The sequence below is a fragment of the Eutrigla gurnardus genome (genome assembly GCF_963514095.1).
Source record: "Eutrigla gurnardus genome assembly, chromosome: 18".
Classification (NCBI taxonomy): domain Eukaryota; kingdom Metazoa; phylum Chordata; class Actinopteri; order Perciformes; family Triglidae; genus Eutrigla; species Eutrigla gurnardus.
Genome location: NC_139929.1, coordinates 20,303,209 through 20,323,700, shown reverse-complemented (window position 1 = coordinate 20,323,700; position 20,492 = coordinate 20,303,209).

Sequence of the window (20,492 nt, the reverse complement as noted above, 5' to 3'; positions counted from 1 at the left end):
AAACAAAGCCCCCTCAAAAAACTAAATCCAGTGACCGACGAAGACGGCCTGCTGCGGGTCGGAGGTCGTCTAACATCGGCTCCTGACCTGTCACAGGAAGAGAAACACCCGCTGCTCATTCCAGGCAGACACCACATCGCCACTCTCCTGATGCGTGACCTGCCGCAGGCTACGTGGACAGCTACAGGAGCAGAAGATGGCAGACTTACCTGCCGATAGACTCACACCCGAGCCTCCGTTCACCAACGTTGGCCTTGACGTCTTCGGGCCGTGGGCCATCACGACACGGAGAACAAGAGGAGGAAGTGCACACAGTAAACGCTGGGCAGTGATATTCACATGCATGTCCACCAGAGCAGTCCACTTCGAGCTCATCGAGTCCATGACAACCGACAGCTTCATTAATGCCCTCAGAAGATTCTTTGCAATCTGTGGCCCAGCCAAACTTCTCCGCTCTGACAGAGGGACTAACTTCGTGGGAGCTTGCAAAGAGCTGAGTATTAATACAGAAGACGCAAACATAACAGCCTACCTCCAGAGCAAGGGGTGCTCTTGGGTTTTCAACCCGCCACACTCATCTCATATGGGGGGTTCATGGGAAAGACTGATCGGTGTTGCAAGGCGCATCCTGGATGCCATGCTGCTTCAGCCAGGACACACCCGCCTCACACACGAGGTCCTGAGCACTCTCATGTCCGAAGTGATGGCAATCATGAATGCCAGGCCCCTGGTTCCAGTGTCATCTGACCCTGATATGCCTGCAGTCCTCACCCCAGCGATGCTGCTTACCCAGAAGATAAGTGCCGTCTCCGCTCCCTCTGGAAACTTCCAAACAGCTGATCTACACGGGAAGCAATGGAAACATGTTCAGTGCCTTGCAAACACCTTTTGGAAGAGATGGAGAAGGGACTACTTATCAACACTTTGAAAGTGGACTGACGAAAGGCCAAATGTCAAGACCGGTGACGTCGTCCTGCTCAAGGACAGCCAGGCCCACAGAAACGAATGGCCTGTGGGAGTAATCGTCAACACACTGCCAAGCGGCGACAAGAGGATTCGTAAGGTGGAAGTTAGAATAGTAAAAGAAGGGACTTCAAAAGTGCTTTTGCGACCTATTTCAGAAAGCGTAGTGCTCCTCTCTGAGTAAATGTAGAGGACTGTAGTTGCCACAAATGCGTTAAATGTTGTTTTAATGATTATAGTGGCATAATAGAATTACACCAAGCGGGGAGTGTTCTGCTTTCCATAAGAAATGCATTGGTTTCAGTGTATGCTCATGTGTATCTTGTTATAGTTTGTTAAATACTGCCACCCTGTGGTCAAGTTGTGATACTGGCGACAGCGCGGACAGCTGCAGGTTTGCTTTCGGTTTCATCCGAGTTCACTCAACGAGGAAGGACCACGCTGTTGTAACGCTCCTGCGGTCCTGTCGTCAGCACGTTTGAACTTTGTAAATTGTTTGTCTTTTTACAACAAAAATTAAGAGGAAAACATACAGTAAAGAAACAAGAAAAGTAAGCCTTGTCGACTGGATTGTACTTCCTCCTAAGGTTGTTAGCTAGCTATCTAGTTTTGTGAGACTGTAACGCATTACGAGGGCAGCATACTGCCATAAGGTGAAATAAAGAGTTCTGTAAAGTTGGAAATATATTCACAGATTCGGGATCAATAAATCTGAAGAGAAACGTTTTCAAACACAAATGATGCCTCTTTCCCACCGTCATATCATAGACTACGAGCTACAAGGACCAAAACCCAGATTTTTTACATAAATAAGCCTCCTCCGAGCTGGACGGGGAACATTGATCTCTATGCCAGCCGGCAGCCAGGCGAGTGCGCAGGGACCGTCTGCAAATTACAAGACAAAAGCAAGACGCTGCAGACAAAAATCATTAACTCCGCTGTTATACAATATTTTTTCCCTCTTGTGCACCACTTGCTGTTTTTCCCTCTTGTGCACCACTTGCTGTAGTGCTGTTGTTTTTTGTTGTTGATCAAAATATTCTCCAGGGGCATTCAAATAAATAAATCGTTGATATTGGACTATTTTCTTTTAAGTGTACATTTTTTTTATCTGTCCCTCAACACAGGCTATGACTACTACTACTATCTGCTACTACAACCGACTACCATTGGTAGTACTAATCATTACAATAATACTTCAAATAATAGCAGCAACAATAATAACATTTGCACATAAAACAATGTTTAGTGGTCCAATAGAAAAAAACAGACAATTTGGCCCTCGACTTGGCAACCTGGACATAATTTGGCCCTCAGTGAAAAGCACTGTGTTTAAGTGATTTTTGTTTTCATCTTTTCTTGAATGCTTAAACTCCTCAACCCCATTTAGTATGTCAACAGTTTGTAAGAAATTGGTCAGTAATTGATGTCATATTTTGGTTCTCAAAATTCACCAAATTGATGCATTAAATTAAAATCTATTAAAAATGTTCTCCCTGGGCGGTATGCCCCCGGACCCCCCTAGAAGATTGAGAGCCCCCAACATAGTCTCCAAAAATCCTGTGGGAAACACTGCTATTGGTACACAAAACTGGTAGATCGGCCCCTTAGTCATGATTGATTCTGGGCTGGACCAATTACAGCTGAGGGGCGATGCCCGACAGTGTACAAGCATTGTCACAAAAAAGTTTGTTTTCATTCATAGGCTTCATTGTCGGGCCGGTCTCGACTGAAAATGCCCGGGCCAATTTTTGGTCCCAGTCCAGCCCTGGGTGTAATGGTCCATGGAAATCTGCGAGGTCAGAAAGCACAGTCTCCGGGGAAGGAGTCAAGCTAGTAACATTAATGGGACATGAATGCAACCGTACTTGCTAGTTAAAGAGGGAAATCGCAGCATGCGTCCAAAGATCCAGAGCCCTCCAGAGAATTCTGTTTTATTTGGAAAGTTTGGGAAACAATAGAATTATTACCATTACAAATAGTATTTTGGAAAACATTTGGGATGAAAAGCTTGAGCTCCGTCATGAATCAGTTGGTTCATTCTATGTCAAGTCTACCGAACTCGGTGTGCTGTAAATCTCAAGCATAATCTAATCGGGAGGACAGATCGGGCAGATTCATTGCAACATATCCATCGTTGAGGGAAACGACCCAAGAAGTGATTACACGCCCAATCAAATAGAAAAGTTGTCCATTTGAGTGGAAAACCACCCAGACTGGCAACACTGATTTGTTTTTCCACATGATTCATTTTTCGCTTAAGTTAAACCATGATTTCATTCGCCATTACCAGCTTGTCGAATATGCTCACATGACTGCGCCTGACAATGCTTTGTCCTGCCTCCATCACCTCTGTCGTCAGTTCAGTGTGGAGTGGTCCTCCAAAAGGAGAGCTGCAAGTTGAAGTGGAAAAGAAACCCACTATGGGGTTTATTACAATTCTTGACATCTTCAGAAGCCCATATAGCAGGCAAGTAAGAGGTCTGATGAGGAAGATGTGCGGGAACATTGCATCTGTCCTCTACTGATTTCATTTTATCTTGCCCCATTTGCAAGGTGTTATGGGTAGCTTTGGTTTCCATATATGGTGCTAAAAATCTCAGGCTGATAGAAGGGGAAGGGCAGTTTAGCACATGGACTGCAATACAATCCCAACGCATTTAGCATTTGAGCCAGTTATCATGACAGCAGTTGGACCAGTTGATGGGCATGTATTCTTTATTTCTCCATTGCCATGTTATTTGTGATTTTTATAGGGAATTTGTTTGCGAATATAACCAGCATGTTATAAACCTTCCTCTTCATGGCACAATGCACCATGCTGTTTCATCACAGCACAACCTGTCCGGTCTTATACCGTCTCAAAATCATGTGCACAGAAGTAAGGAGGAGCAAATGCATCTTTTCCAGAATGCAGTGTCCAATTAATGTACAAGTCACAACAGGTCAAATTACCCCCTGAGGTCTCATACATGTGAGATACTAAACTTTAAGTATATTCTCTACGTATCTCAAGAACTGCTCATTTCTAGTGTTTTGTTGGATGGAGTGCTTTTTCATATTTGGTAGTACAACTGTTTGTGTACAATGTACCTAAATTAAGACTTTATGTCTGTTCAAGGTTGAGCTTTCAATTTCTAATGCTGAATAATTTAATGAATAATAATTCATCATATTTTGATCATCATATACAGTATGTTTGGAGTAAAAATCTGACTTTGCAACATAACCAGTCTTTCTATCAGTTAAATGTAGCATACAATAATTTCATACACAATAATTTGCTTACACAGTAAGTAGTATACAGTTGTTTCTTAGGTTATTTCAGGGTACAATAAGTAACAATTGTAACATAATTCAATATCGTTTATATCTACATATCATAATACATCTATAGATGTTTTGAGCCCCCAGGCCGAGGTTGCCAATATAGTGGTTCCCTGATGTTTTTCCTGTGAACTAATTGATTTTCAGGGCTTGATTTAATGATCAACGCCATCTTGCTTTACTTTTCAACCTTTTCTAACTGGGAATGTTGGTATTGACAGTGGGATTCAAAAAGCTTTCTAAAGTAATACTATTAACTATGAATTGTAAAGGTGGTAATACAGCACAGTAAAAGGCCTTGAATTCAATGTTTACTTCAAGTGAAAAGTGAAAGAGAGGCATCGTCAGCACAATGTACAGGCGAAGCACTCTGCTTCTTCTGAACAGGCATATTGTGAAAGGGCAATGCACTAGTTAACCAAGCTGAGAAAAGACTGAAATCCTTGACTGTAGAGGAGTTCACATTTAGTTGTACACCACATTTCATACACAGGTGAAGTCAATATGTTCCACACTTTAAAAGCAGAATGAATACAAATATGTAAAAATACAAAATACATCACACTTTTTCAGAGTCTGTAAACCGACTCATCTCAAAGCTCTGGATGGGAGGTTGGCAAGAGGCCATGAGAAAAGGTAGGTTTAAAGGCTGGCTTAAAAAAAAAGGTAAGTGTGGGGCCACATTTGTGGTCATCACAGAACACCAAGGAGGTGAAGGCCAGTTAACCTTAGTGACCTGGTTGGCTTAAATCCAGTGACCAGACCTGAGCAGGACCATTTACTATTGGAACAGGGATCATTCAGGTTTATTGTGCTCTGGATCCTATTTCCTTCTCTTATGACACATTTATATGTTTTTTTTTCATGACAGTGTATTCACAATATCGGAGATGGCACCAACTTCAATAAAATAATGTCTGGCGGGGCAGAAATGATGATTAGAGAGGTTGAAAATAAGCCAACAGTTTATCTAGATTATCTTGTGTCTGTAGACAGAAAGTTTAGGAATCACTTTGCTTTACTCTTGTTTTCTCTTCTTTGTCTTTATTGTCTTCCTGAAAGTTTGTTTAAAACCTGTCTGATCAGCGGGCTGCTTTGCTGGGACCAACATCACTCACTCATTCACTGTGTTCTATGTAGACCAATACAGGACTATGTTAACCACTATAGAGGACTATATGAAGAACTATATACAGGACTATGTAGAGGACGATATAAAGGACTTTATACAGGACTATGTCAAGGACTATATGACTATATACAGGACTATATTGAGGAATATGTAGAGGACTATATACATGACTATATAGAGGAGTATATACAGGACTACATAGATGACTATAGAGGACTAGATGACTTTATACAGGACTATACAGAGGACTACATACAGGACCAGTATTGTATTGTTTTTTTTTTACTGTGAAATGTAAGTAAATAAGCGGTATACTATTGTGGAGGCAATAAACCTATTTTCCCAATTAAAAACTGTAATGGGAATTTTGGATGTTTGTACTTTATAATCAGAATATTTGTCAGGCTGACTCCATCCGCATCTCCTCATCTGACTGTTATGCTATGACGAAAATGAATGTCTGTTTGTAGATGATATGAACATGAGTGCCACATTGACATAAGATAATTTCAGGACTATGACGCCTGTGTTCTGTAAATCTTGACCTTGCCTGTACATCTTGTCTTTGTAAGATAGGACATGATCCGTCCTTTGGTTCCTCCTCCTTAAAAGGGAGATTGTTGTTGGACTCGGGGTCGTTCCTGCTGATTCTGAACCTTTGCATCAGAAGGCAGGGGTGAACCTCCTCTGCAGATGAGAATACTTAGTGGAATAAACCTCGGAGAAAAAGCTGATCCTGGTTGTTGATCTTTATTGGGCAGATTAATTTTTCCACAACAAAACGTACTCTCTGGCTGTTTGTGTTGTGATTCTCTGCTCATATTATATTATTTTCATGGATTTTGCCATGGATTTGCACTTCAGTGCAATGCATGATGGTATATAGTGCTTTGATGGTGGCCGTCATTTGTACACTACTTTTCAAGATGAATTTTTGGTTATTTTGAGTCCACTGTGTAGGGTATAATACAGAACATTCCGGCATCACTACAAAATGGCGAAATCACTATAGTGCTCTATAGTGTGAGTGATTTCTGACTGTTGTGTTTCTTGACCCATTAATGCACACTCTTAAATAGTTTCAGTGGTTCATCACCTCAAAACCGGGTGAACGGCACTTCAGCATTCGCTCTGCAGCCCTCTATCGGCTGTAACCTCACTATGTAACTTTGCCTCGTCGGGTAGCGGTTTTGTAGTTCTAATGAGACTACGAATTTGACCTGCTTTATGGCAAGCGTTACAAAAGCCGGTAGGTGGAGGCTCTGTGTGATCAGTGGGAGAACACCCGGCAGGTGCGTGGAAGATACCTTGCAGCTAGGTAGTTTTTAAATTGGTGTCATGGCAGAGCCTGCAAAGAAAAGCTTCAAAGTGATGTTGCTGTTTTGAGAGATTCAGAGAACATTCCGAACAGTAGGCCCCAAGTTGTAAACCAGAACTTCCTCCAGATATCGCATTCACTTAATGGTAATGATGGGAGATATAGTGTCAGTTTCACCCTAGCCAGACGTTTGCATTCGGCCCTCAGTCCAGTGATTATGAGTGATATTACAGAACTCCTTCCACAACGAGGCCAACTCAGGCTTTAAGCTGCCGTCTCAATCTGTTTGCCTCGTACTCTAAGCATCAGTGTCTGGAATGAATTAAAAGCTCCTCTTCTATCAGCCAGCCAGCCAGACTACTTCATCACACTACATTTAACCAGGGTGACTGTGTGTGTGTGTATGTGTGTGTGTATGTGTGTGTGTGTGTGTGTGTGTGTGTGTGTGTGTGTGTGTGTGTGTGTGCGAGTGGAGCAGTTGATCACATTAGATGTAACCTGCCCAGGCCGCCGGGCTCTGCCTTCATTGATCACAGTCAGACACTGTCGACACTCATTTAGTTTCCTGATATCTTACCAACGTCCTTTACGTCCTTACTATGCAGGTAGACAGAGAGAAGGAGGGGAAGTAAGGGAGGAAGGAAGGAAGCTTGCCGTGTGTGTGTGTGTGTGTGAGAGAGAGAGAGAGAGAGAGAGAGAGAGAGAGAGAGTGAAAGAGATAATTCCCTCCTTGGCCGGGCTTAAATAATGCGAATCAAATACAGGGGAGATGAATAGTGTGTCAACATGGAAGTTTCTCCATATATTTCACCTGAGCATTTAGCAGACGAGACACCATACACACATCTCTCTCTCTCTCTCTCTCTCTCTCTCTCTCTGTGAGTCTTCTTGAGTCTTTTCTGTTCCACTTTGCATTGGCCTATCAGTTCTATCACTTATGATAAAACTCAACAAAGTAATTTGTAGGATCTGGGAAGACGGTGACATTACACCATCAACTGATTTGATGGAGCAAAAAGAAAACAGGTTTTAATGGTTCATCAAGATATTCTCAAGCACTTCATTTTGAGGTAAAATTGATTGTCTATATGCACAACTACAGTAAGTACAGTAGGGCTGTTGGAATGAACACCAGATCAAATGAAAAATCAGTACTATTGAAATGCTGAAATTAGAATTATTATTATTATTTTTTTAAATGTGTTTTCTAACATTAGCAAATCTTGCCCTCCTCGCCTTGGCCTCCCCTCATAAACGGATGCTTTTGACACATGAAGTCTGATGAACAATAAAGTTTTCTGAATCACAATCTCACGATGAGAAATAGCCGACAGCGGTGCACGCGGAGATAACCACGCGGCAGCACTCTGTGAAAGGAAACAAAGATATGGACGGAGCTCTAGAAGCGATGCATCATGACAAAGATGCATTCATGCTGCTTACTGCTAGCTAGATCGACCCGCGTCTCCATCAGCTGATTCATCTGGAACGAGACCAACAGCAGGATGTACGTGAGAAAGTGAAAGTAGAGCTGACGGTGAGGCGAGGAGGGTGTAGCCATGGCGACGGTGACACGGCGTCCCCAGGAGAACGGCAATGTGGTTGTTTTACTTTATTCATTATTACTTATCTAGAAAGCTGTCAGCTGTTGGTAATCCAACCATGATGATGGCATTGGCAACGTATAAGCCTGTGTAGTGTAGTTAACATTAATAATAGGCTGAATTTGAGCATTAAATACTTGAATATAATTAGAATATTTAAAAAAATATGGAATGAAATTTGAAGCAAATGTATCGACAGGAGCGATGGACAAATTTTCTCCCTTCTTTCAGACCTCTGTTCAAAGCCATTCCCCCGAGTGCTCTAGATCGGCAGAGTGAAGTAAGCATTGGCAGACAGGCAGGCCGTCCAGTTATCTTTCTCCGGCCCAACATTTTGATTGATTTTTACAGTCCTGCCACAGCCACAGGTTATATTTTTTAAACGTTTTTATGTCAGAGCATTTAATGTATTGATTGCTATCGGTATGATATGAGGATTTCAAGTACTATAACACAAAGTGTTTCTGAATAGAATCACCTATTCAACCTTTAATGTAATGAAGTACTTTACAGTGTTGTGAAGAGTACCCTAAAGAGCTGGTCCATACTTTTTTTTAGGTTTGTCTCAGGGTTAGTGAATAAATCCATTCAGCAGAGTATCACAATATGTGGTGTTGCAATGTTTTGGCACAGACTGCAAGTGTTGATCTTTTATGATACAAACTGCAAATACTAGTTACATTTTTTTCAGCATATCGCAAATCCCACTACCATCATTATGTGATGATTCCCACCCCGAAGTTCTATATCACTCAGTAGCTTCCCAGTGGTGTTTCTTGCATATTCAAATCAGAATAACATGAACAAGCTAACTGATCGATGACCAGCTGATTGCAACTTAAGTATTCTGCGAGGTAAAGTTTCCTTTTTTTTCCAAAGGAGTCTGGTGGTTTTGAAGAGAGAAACGCCTCTCTGACTGCAAGATTAAGCAGAGCAAATATTCTAAATTGAATGTACACTTAAACTGATATTGATTTTTCTTTAGAAGGATTATGTATCACATAGGCGCTCAGCCGACACTTTCTAAGTCATTTATAATTGATAGCTTATGAGTCACTATGAAACATCGGCCCAATCATCAGCTGGCTGGAAACTCACGGTTCAGTCTATATTTTACAATCAATGGTTTGTAAAAATGAATAAAAAATGAATGCATGTACATTAAACATAAAATGAATCAGTCGACAGGAATGCTGTGGATACAGTTCAGAGAAACAAAATGATGACTAGATCCGAGCTGCAAGAGTGAACCATGGAAGCATTCCTAAAACAGACTGTAGAGATTGTATAGAAATGAATAGGAGATGCCTCGTATTATCTTGTTGGACATTACTACAGATGATATCCACAATAGAAATATCACTTCTTCTCGTGTGCTCATGTGACTATACAGATGTTGTTACTCAATTTCACAAGTGTCCGTCAAAGTGTAAGAATTGACAGTCTAGGTCAGAGGTCAGTTGAAGTGTAAAACAAACCAAAAAACTGGTGAAATCCGTGAAATTAGAAGAAAGACAGAAAACAAGGAAATAAACAGCTCCATCTACCAGTCATTCCCAGCAGTGTGAGACACTGCACTGCTCTAAACCACCTCATCCCTACGCTGGTTTGCACTCTCTTTAATCTGTATTTGCCTTCTCTCCTTCACATCTCTGCCTCCATCTTGTTCAGCCATATTCACGTTTATCTCCTTCATATCTCCAGCTGTCTGCTCCCCTCCAACATCGTTCTCCCTCTCCTCCTCCTCCTCACTCCTCCATCTTAATCCCCTCTCAGCTCCACTGCACTCATCTTTCCTGCCCTGTCTGTTTTCCCTGTGGTGACTTTCTCAATCTCTCCATATCCTACTTCTGACTTGCTCTCGTCCCTCCCCATCATTCTTTGTCAGAGACGGCTTTATCGGGTGGGACCCAGTCCGGGGAGCTGCACTGTTCACAAAGCACACAACTCCGTCACTTCCAACCTCTAAATCCTCAGGGCCAAACAGAGATGACCTCGCCTGAGGAGGGAGCACACAGTACAATCAAGGATGCTTCCAGGCAGATTTAAAGGGACATTTCTGGATAGTTGGTTATTTTCATCTGTGAGATTTTGTTTGAAGTCATTGAGCTCCAACACTGGAAACAGGAGGAAATTACTATTACTAGATCCATCAAATATGAAGAATATATATTCCATCAAATACCCCTATAATGTCGTGGACTTTAGCAGCGGTCACATCCTTCGGAGGCTGCATTTGAAGAAGGAATACGTCAAAGTGGATGAGACGAGGCTGTCCCATTCAAAGACTCCTTCATATTCAGCCCAGAAATGAGACCTTCTTTTCCTGGTTCAGAGGATCCAGATGGTGAGGATCGTGGCCCAACACTTCCCAAGATTCATTGCATGCCAGTGACGATTGCATTACAATTAAACATGGCGTCTACAAGCAAACCAGCAGAATACACTCACTCCTCCTCTGTGTTCTTTCTTGTCAACCGCAGTTGGTTGCTAGGCAACGGGAGCGGAAAAGGTGAAGCAAACAAGACCAGACCAGAATGCTCGTTTTTCGCTCGTGGTCTTGGACTGCCACGTCCTCCAAAGGAGGCGGCCGCTAGATCGAGACACATTAGTGGATTCTTGAAGCTTACACTTAGTGTGTAAACATAACTCACTGCTTTACAGTGCACTCCAGGTGTTACTTCCCATGCTGCCGAGCTCAAGGCAACATCACATGTGATGTGGATGAAGTCTAACAGTCAGACCCACAAAGGAGGGGAGATTTAGTCACATTTCTTTTCTGTGATTTCTTTTCTAGCAAAAGTGTTTCTGGTTGCGTTTTTGTTGTGTGAAGATTGGCATTTTAAAGGTCCCATATTATACTGATTTTCATCAATCCCACACAGCTGTCAGAGGTCCTACAACACTGTATTCGATATGCATTGCCTCAAACCCATCCATGGTCCTGAATTTCAGCTGTCTAAAAGTTGCTCAAATGAGCTCTGCTGAGAACAGGCTGGTTTCTGTGTCTGCACCTTTAAATGCTAATGAGCTCAGTCTGTCATCGCCTATTTGGAGAGTGACAGAGAGGATGCCGCTTACACTAGCGGTAGCATGCGCCAATGTTTACAATGGATGTATGGCTATGGCTGGCCTATGTGTCTCAGGTGAAGTTTCTGGGTCCCGTATGGTTGGGACAGATCCTTTTACGAGGGTCAGTGTCGAGGCAAAGCCAGCTTTGTACTGACCCTCATTACTGAAGCAGTCCGATGTGAAGTGGTTAGCACTAACATACAAGCAAACACGAACCGTAGCCGGCACATTGTCATTAAAAATGTAACGCAACCACTGTCTCTTCTGTTCTTCTGTAGCTGGGACCGAATATAAGCACTTATGTTGATTTGTACAACCAACAACAGAGCAATCTGTGTGTCTAGCTGGGAGTGACGACATTGTGAACCACCGGTCTCACCGCAGGACACACCAAACTTGACCTCGGTGATGAACGCCAATGGTTTGATTATGTATGACTTCAAACTGCTCTGTCCTGCATACAGCAAAAGTAAAAGAGTGTTTTTCATTCCTACCATCAGTGTGTAGTTGGAGCATCATGTGATTCTTCATATAATGGTTTGTGTTCCTGTGTTGACTCCAAAACACATATTCTGAAAGAGTTTGAAGGGTTTTTCAAGAATAGCTTGCTTGCTTGCATGTTTTTCTGGTTTGATGTCTGCCGTTTGTGGCGAGTGTTTCTGCAAAAGAGTTTAGACATTTGTGTTCCTTGAGCACGTCCACATTTCTCTTTCCACATCCTAGAGTGACATTTCCTAAAATATAAACTTAATAAGAATTAAGAGTTAGGAAAATACACTGTACACACACTATGGATGTTTTTTTACAGCAACTTTATTTATAACAAATAGAAAATAGTGGAAAGCAGGAATATAGAGTGGAAATGCTTCAAATTTGGCCAAATCCAGTCAGCGGTGGGTGTGATGTTGCAGGTGATGGATGAATGAACGACCCCCCCCCCCCCCCCCCCCCCCCCCCATCTCTCTCTCTCACACACACACACACACACCAACATGTATGGTGATAGAAGAATATAATCGCTCCAGTAAATCAGTTATTTCAACAACAACGGCTGGGTATGAAGAGCTGCTGGAGCTTTTGATTGAGTTAGGTATGCTTGAACACTCTCGCTCGCACACACACACACACACACACACACACACCAGTGCACCAACAAACACCTGTCCAGGTCACAACACCTGTTTCTGTGTAACTGCTAGTTACAGTGAGGCGTGTTGCAGTGCTGCAGGCTGACAGGACGGCTCAGCAATGCCGACGCTGTGTTCATTGTTTGACGCCATGTCGCCTGTCCTTCACATCACAAAGAACCCGCCGACACACTCTCTCACCCCGTAACACTCCACTCTGCTGACAGGCGGCACAGACAGCTTTATTGAAGGATATATTTTCTTCAATTCCTGCAGTTTGTATTTCACAACAGCATTTCTGTCCTAATGATCATTTTGTTTACCACTCCCAGTGTTCATCACAAAGCAACAGCCAATCACGTCTTCCACTTTTTTGCTTGATTGACAGACAGACTTTGTGATAATGTGGCAAAGTGCTAAAAGAGGTTTCTGAATTTGATATCACTCGAGGGTCCCATTGAAATGGACGTTATAGCGTCTCTACCTTCTGTACTGTGATGTATTCCCCACAGTATTTGAGCTGTGTACAGTTACATGAAGTATTTACAGTAAATCCTTTGCATTTTGATTGGACCAGTAAAAGTGGTCAGGCTAAGAATGTAGCGCGATACAGAGCTCCACACACCTCCCTAGTCACTTAACGTTTCTGAATGATGATGATGATGATGATGATGATGATGATGATAATGATGATGATGATGATGGATTGATTCCATATACATATATTATTGGTTGAAATTGGTTGGTACTAGCTTATGGAAGCACACGTTATATTTTGCAAGAAAAGGTGATTTGATTTTGATGGGGTTTTTTATGTATTAAAAACAACATAAACATAAATGTTGTAGTTTTTTAAAACCAATCATGAAGTTTTTCCTAAACCTAACTTTTGATTTGTATCTTAATATTGTCAGAACTGACAGCCCTGGAAACCAACCTAGTGCGGCCCAAATGATACTGCCAATTGAACCACATTAGTTTGAAAGTCGTGCTGAGTGACATGAAACAAGGAAAATTCATGTCCGTGTACACAAGTCAGTAGAATTCAATTTTGTGACTATTTGAAAAGCTACTGTGAGCCTGTGTTGAACAATCAGACACAATGCATAGGCAGCTTGGTGATATCCCCGCTGTCGTGGTCTTGAAATGAGTATCAGAGTCAATTCAAGTACTATAACTCTGCTTGGGGTGTTAAGGTACTCACATATATTATAACTTGGTCAACCAATACTTATAATCCTGATGACATCATGATTGACAGAGCTCCTCCACATTATTCAGCCATGTTTACTGGCTGACTAGGACCAAACATCACTCTAGTGTAAAAGGGAGTAACTCAGGTTATATTTGAGGATGCTTGGCCACGTGCTGATAGTTAATTAGATGATGACCACACAGACACATAGATCATACAGTATGCTGTATGTAAAACCACACTGAGAAACACACACTTTCTACAACTGTAAACGTATATTCTTTGGAGGTTCATCATTGTCGAGTTGTTGTGACAGTGTTTTATGTGTGAGCATGTGTCCAGTATCTCCTTCAACAGCCACTGCACGTAAAGCCAGCGGCCCCTCTGTTGAATAATTCTGCTCACACACACACACACACACACACGCACACATACCATGAGCTTGAATGAGAGGACAGGACAGCAGAGAGGAGCAGGAGGATTTGCTGTGTTCTCGTCTTTCAGCTGGTGCTCAGGGATAAAAAGCTAGCGTTGGATCACAGCAGATCGGCATTCAGAGTCTGCCATTAGGCCCCTGGGGGCCGGGAGGAGTCGTTTTCAAGGCAGGTTGCCTCTCAACACCTTCAATTTGAAGCATGTAAAAAAAAAAAAAAAACGTGAAATATGTTGGAAAAGATAAACGCCTTTTTAGTTTTTCTTGCTGGTGTTTCCATCATCCTCTCTGTTATAAGAATTTTGTATAACCTCATGTCTTAAAAGTTTTCTTTGTTCGGGTTACAGCTTTATGTGTTAAAAAAAGGAGAGGAGGGATTCTCCTATCGGGTAGTTTTGATTAGGAGGGAGTCTTGCTAAGTCAGTAAAAAACCCGAGGTCAAACAAGCACCTCGGAGTACTGGGTCTGAGAACAGTAGCCTATAAGGTACGTCTTTGGAACGACGAGACCTACTTTGATCCCTACCTCAAAGTACTGGGTCTTGAGGCCAGTAACACGTCTTTGGAACGACGTAAACTACTTTGATCCACCAGGCCGCCTGAGTTAACAAAAAAAAGGAAAAGCGCTATCACTCAGGTAAGACAAACATTAGTTTACGCTGAGCACGTTCGTATTATATTTGTTTGTGAGTTTCTGCCGTGTATGTTTTTCTTCTTATTATTATATTTGTTTGTGAGTATATATACAACCTATTTAAAATAAAATAGAATAGGGTGAACTAGATATAAATAAAATAAAAATGGGTAACAGCCATTCGTGTTGCGGCCGGAACACGGAAGGTGATATACAGGAGATTCAAAGTATATGCAGGAAAAAGATAAAGACAGCGTCAAATATCTTAAGCTGTGGAAAACCAAATATGGGTTTCGGGGAAGACTAAATGTGGAGGAAACTAAGAGATTGGGAGCAGGAAGATAAGGAAATTAGACTAGAGCAGGAGAGAAAAGAAAAAGAAGCACACAAACAGACAAGTTCTAATCTTTATCCTGTTCTTTATTCTCGCCGAGAACAACGGAGAGATGATGACGAGGTCCCTCTGGGTCCGACGCCTGTCCCTCCCCCTACCCGGATCAGCCTCATCTGCGGCCACCTCCACTCCACCCCAGGCCGGCACATGTTCTGGCCTCCTCCGAACCGCCAGAAGCCTCCGCTCCGCAAATACCAGGGCACCTATGGGACGCAGAACAAGGGGGTAAAACCCGTAGCGGTAAGACATTCAATCCTCTTATTTCATCACATACACAGAAACAAGGGAAAGGAGGAGATAAGTGACTACTTTGTTTTGATGATGATGGTGATGATTGGAGGAGTGATTGCAATGTGTTTTACCGAGAGGGTGCACCGAGAAAGCGGGGTGGATGGCGGAGAGGAGGAGAAGGAGGGAGGGGGCGCGGAGGGGAGCAGGTCGAGAGACAGGAACGATGTTTGCTAAAACTGGACATTGGGTGAGAGGCTGCAGGTCCGGAGGAGGACGAGGAGCAGGGGCAAGAGGCAGAGGACTCAGACGGCATCGAGACTCATCTCCCCGGTGCCGAGAATCATCACCTGCGTGGCTATCTCAACGGACAGGTCATGCTGAGACACACACACACCCACCCACACACACACACACACACACACATACACAGCACACGGGCGATGTCATCAAATTTAGCCAAATTTAACCCACCAAAATTCTATTGTATGTTGATGATATTCTGATGGCTTCAAAAACTCAAGCTGACTGTAAAATAGACACTTTAGCACTGCTGAAGTTTTTTGCTGAACAAGGTCACAAAGTAAATTATGTCATTCTTAGGCATGACAGGCTTTTGCAGGCAATGTATTGCTAATTATGCTGAATTAGCACAACCTCTGCAGAGTGTAATCTATGATCAACCTATGGCAGCCAGAGATAATATTATTTGGACACAAGAGGCATGGTAACATCTACAGGCAAAGCTATTCAACACAAAGATTTGATTCTAACTTTATTGGATGCTATTCTCCTACCAAAAGCAGTTGCAGTTTGTAAATGCACAGCAACCACTACCGGTTCACGGGGAAACCGCAAAGCAAACGAAGAAGCTAAACGCGCAGCGACAGAGGGACGGGGCTTAGATTACATTTTTGTAACTGATATTGACACAGAGCACATTGACCATGATATCTTGAAGGACATGCAGGCTGAGAAATCACTGTGGCGCGACAAAGGAGCAAAACAAACAGATGACGACATCTGGAGATGACCTGAGGGTAAGCCCATCCTTCCTAAAACCCTCTATCGATTTGCGGCTATTTTGAGCCATAGAATTACCCATGTCTCAACAGGAGGGATGGTGACAATGATAAGTAAATGTTTTACGACATATGGATTCCAAAATTACTCTTAACATTTTTGATTTGCTCCAAGCACAATTCACAAGGAAGAATGAGACCTAAAAGAGGAGCGTTCCTGAAAGCTGAATATCCTTTCCAAACAATATGCATCGAACTAAACAAATCAGAGGGGAAGAAATACTGTCTGGTAATAGGAGATATGTTTTCAAAATGGGTTGAAATCACACCAACAGCAACAAACGACGCTATAGTGGTAGCAAAAATCCTTGCTACTATTATTGCACTAAGATTCGGATTCCCAGAAACAATGTATTGTGATAACGGTCCACATTTCAGAAACCAAGTCATGGCTAAATTATCAGAAATGTCTAACATTCAACTAAAAGTTTCATTGCAGTTATCATTGGTATCACTGGTCATCTCCTCGCTGGGAAGGTCCATATCAGGTTCTGCTATCTACACCGACAGCAGTCTAGAGTACTAGAGGTTAGTTTTACTGGATGTGCTATGTATAACTCTGTTTTGAATCACTGTATTTTCCCAATTGGACTGGAGGACCATAAGGCGGTCGCCTGTAGGCAGAGGGGCCGTGAGAGAATTTCCCTGCCTGAATGTAAAGATGGTCACTGGAAGTTGCTATGAAACTGCCTGACAGGGTTTTCGCTCTCACCCTCCACAAAATGTAACTAATGATTATGCTTGAGATAAGCATAGACAGGAGGGAATGTTATAAGAATTTTGTATAACCTCATGTCTTAAAGTTTTCTTTGTTCAGGTTACAGCTTTATGTGTTGAACTGTTTATTACTTTAGTCTCCCCATGGCTGACCTAAATGTTATCAGAGGCCTGGTAGTCATGATGTCTGGTTCTGCATGAAGATTAACTGTCAATGACGCATTATCTCCTGTGCCTTTAAAAGACTCAAGTCACAACAGTGATTTGAGCACTTCCTCTGTAGCATCCTCACACGTTGTTGCATTGTAACTGCTCCTCTTGATCAAGATTAAAGTCAGACGTCGACTTTACTTATGTCTCCGATCTCCTCCTTGGGTGAATTTATTCGTTTACGGAAAAATTATTTGAACACTCTCACATTGTGAGGTAGTACCAAAATGAACATGCAGCGAGTTATCATCGGACCAAACTGTGAATCAGAGCACAAGCCAGGAAATAAACTCAAACAGATGGTCAAGTGACAGTGAGAGCATCTCTGTCTTTAGTCCAAGCGGGCGGATGTCACATGACTGGCCTCGCTGGGTGACTGATAGACGATCTCTGGCAAGAGAAGTGAAAAACACCATGGCGAGCGGCGCTTAGCAACAAAATGTGGAGACAAACACACGCTTATGCGCTTATAAATAAAAATAGTATGTTCAAAAATGTATTCAGTTGTCATGGAAGGAAAACACTCCTCCGATGTTATTAGAAAAAATAGCTTAAAACCATGGAGATGATAGACCCCTGACCCCCTGAATTTAGATTATATTGGAAGAAAACTGTTAATTGTATAATATTTGATCTGCAACTCTTGTTTCGAGCATGGTGTTGTTTATGTGATGTGTGTTAAGATGTGTGTTGTCTCACATTGTCTAGCAGTATGCATATATAACATTTCAGTGTTGTGTTCTCTTGTCATATACATTGTAAAATCAGTAGTGATCTATCACCTTTTGACCATTAAGCAAAGAAAAACTGAGTGTGTGTGTGTGTGTGTGTGTGTGTGTGTGTGTGTGGGGGGGGGGGTCATTAAAGCTTAAAAAGCTAAACATTCATTTTTCAGACCATTCTCTGTAAACTTTGGCATTTGGATGGTTGTGTGTGGAAATCCCAGTCGATCAGCAGTTGCTGATATACTCAGACCAGCCCGTCTGGCAGCAACAAACATACCACGTTCAAAGTCACTTAAATCACCTTTCTTCCCTTTTCTGATGCTGGCTTTGAAATTCAGCAGATCGTCCGATTAGATATTTCGGTTATTTTTGTCTTTTTATTTTGTTTTGAGCACTTTACAGTCAGAATTTCAGAAGAAAGTGACTTAGTTTAAGCTGGTATCTCTTAATAGTCTCAAACAGAGGCACTTCCTCCTGTTCAGAAAGTCTTGTTTCCTTCATATGAAAAATAAATTAATTAATGTTATAATATTAATTTAATTTATATATACACACACAGATAAGATCAAAGCCATCAACACGTATGCATTGCCGGTCTGGCCAAAGGAAGAAAGAGAGGCCATATCAAGACGAGAAAGCTACTCACCATACATAGATGGTTTCACCCACAATCCAGCCCTCTGAGATTGTACCCTAAGCCGAAGGAGTGAGGTTGGGGACTAGTGACCATGAGAGCCACTATCTCGGATGAAACAACCAAGATCCAGGAGTACATCAGGAAGATGGCCCCAAGTGATGACCTGCTAAGTGAATATCTTAGACAGCAGAACCCAGAGGATGTGGAGGACGAAGGGGAACCATCATGGAAGGACAAGCCCCTGCACAGCATGTACAACCGACAGATGTCTGATATGGAGAAATCATACCAGTGGCTAGATAAGGCTGGTCTGAAGGACAGCACTAAGCACTAGGGGTGTGACGAGATCTCGTACCACGAGATCTCACGAGATTAAAGTCAACGATATTTCTCGTCGCGTTAAAAATCCGTCTCGCGAGATTTGTGAGCTATACATAGCTGAGGTTTTACAGACAGCTGTTACTGACTGGGAGCTTAAAAAACCCAACCACGGCATCGTTTGTTGTTACCGACAATGCACGTAATATGGACATGGCCGTGCGTGACGCGGGATTGAAGTCGCACATCTGTTTTGCGCACACTATAAATCTTGCAACCCAAGCTGGCTTCGGTGTTCCCCGCGTCGCTCGTTTACTCGGGCGGGTGAGACATGTGAAGGTGCGTGTCCACAGGCAGCGGTGTTTCCCCGCGTCCCATTCATTGTCTATGTGAAAAGCTGTGCAATGCATTCTGGTAGCGTCGCGGCGAATGTCGAGAGACGGCGCGCGAGTTGGCCGCTCCTCATTTGCCTAAAGTTGAAGTCGAATCTACTTTATGCTAATCAGAGGCGCCGGGCTCGACTCGCCGCCTCGGGAACGCTCGCAAAAATGTGTTGTTTAAAGGAGAGCGCCTGTCAATCATCCTCTAGTGGCAGCCCACCAAGCGTGCAATACTGGGAAGCGGCGCGCCCACTCGCGTTTAAAATCGCCCCTGTGGACACGTACTGCTTTTTTTCATCGTAGTTCAGCGGCTACTGCGGTGAAAATGTCCAAGCAGAAACGGCTACAATTACCATCACACAAGTTAATGACGGGCACGTTGGATATGCTGGCTCGTTACCTTGAGCAGCAAGCTGCCATAGCAGCATCACCAGCCCAGAGATAAGACAAAACTCCCGAAGCATTGATACACTTGACAGCTGCGATGTCAGAGATGCTGAAGATGCTGTAGTTGCAGCATGTTGTTCATGACATACTTGGTCAGGCTCCGTTTGCACTATTTGCACTCTGTATTGACAAAGTAGAACTTTGATTTGGTTTTGCACATATTTACACTTCGGGAAAAGAAATATTTTATTTTATTTTAACTTTTATAAATTTTAGTTTCAGTTTAAATTTGTGAAAGAAGTTTATTAAAAGATCATGCTTACATCATGCATGTAAAGTGTTATAATAAAATATTTCAAAATGCATGTGCAACTCTGTTAATTTAAAGTCTGTTGGTCCAGTCATATATTTTGTCATTGTAGTTTTCTTAAAATCTCGTCTCGTCTCGTTCTTGTGAACCCAATATCGTGTCTCGTCTCGTCTCGTGAGCGGAGTGTATCGTCACACCCCTACTAAGCACTCATCATGGCAACACAAGAACAAGCGGTGAGCACAAACCTATAGAGGCCGGGGTCTACCTCACCAGACAGAAGCCCAGGTGCAGTCCGAG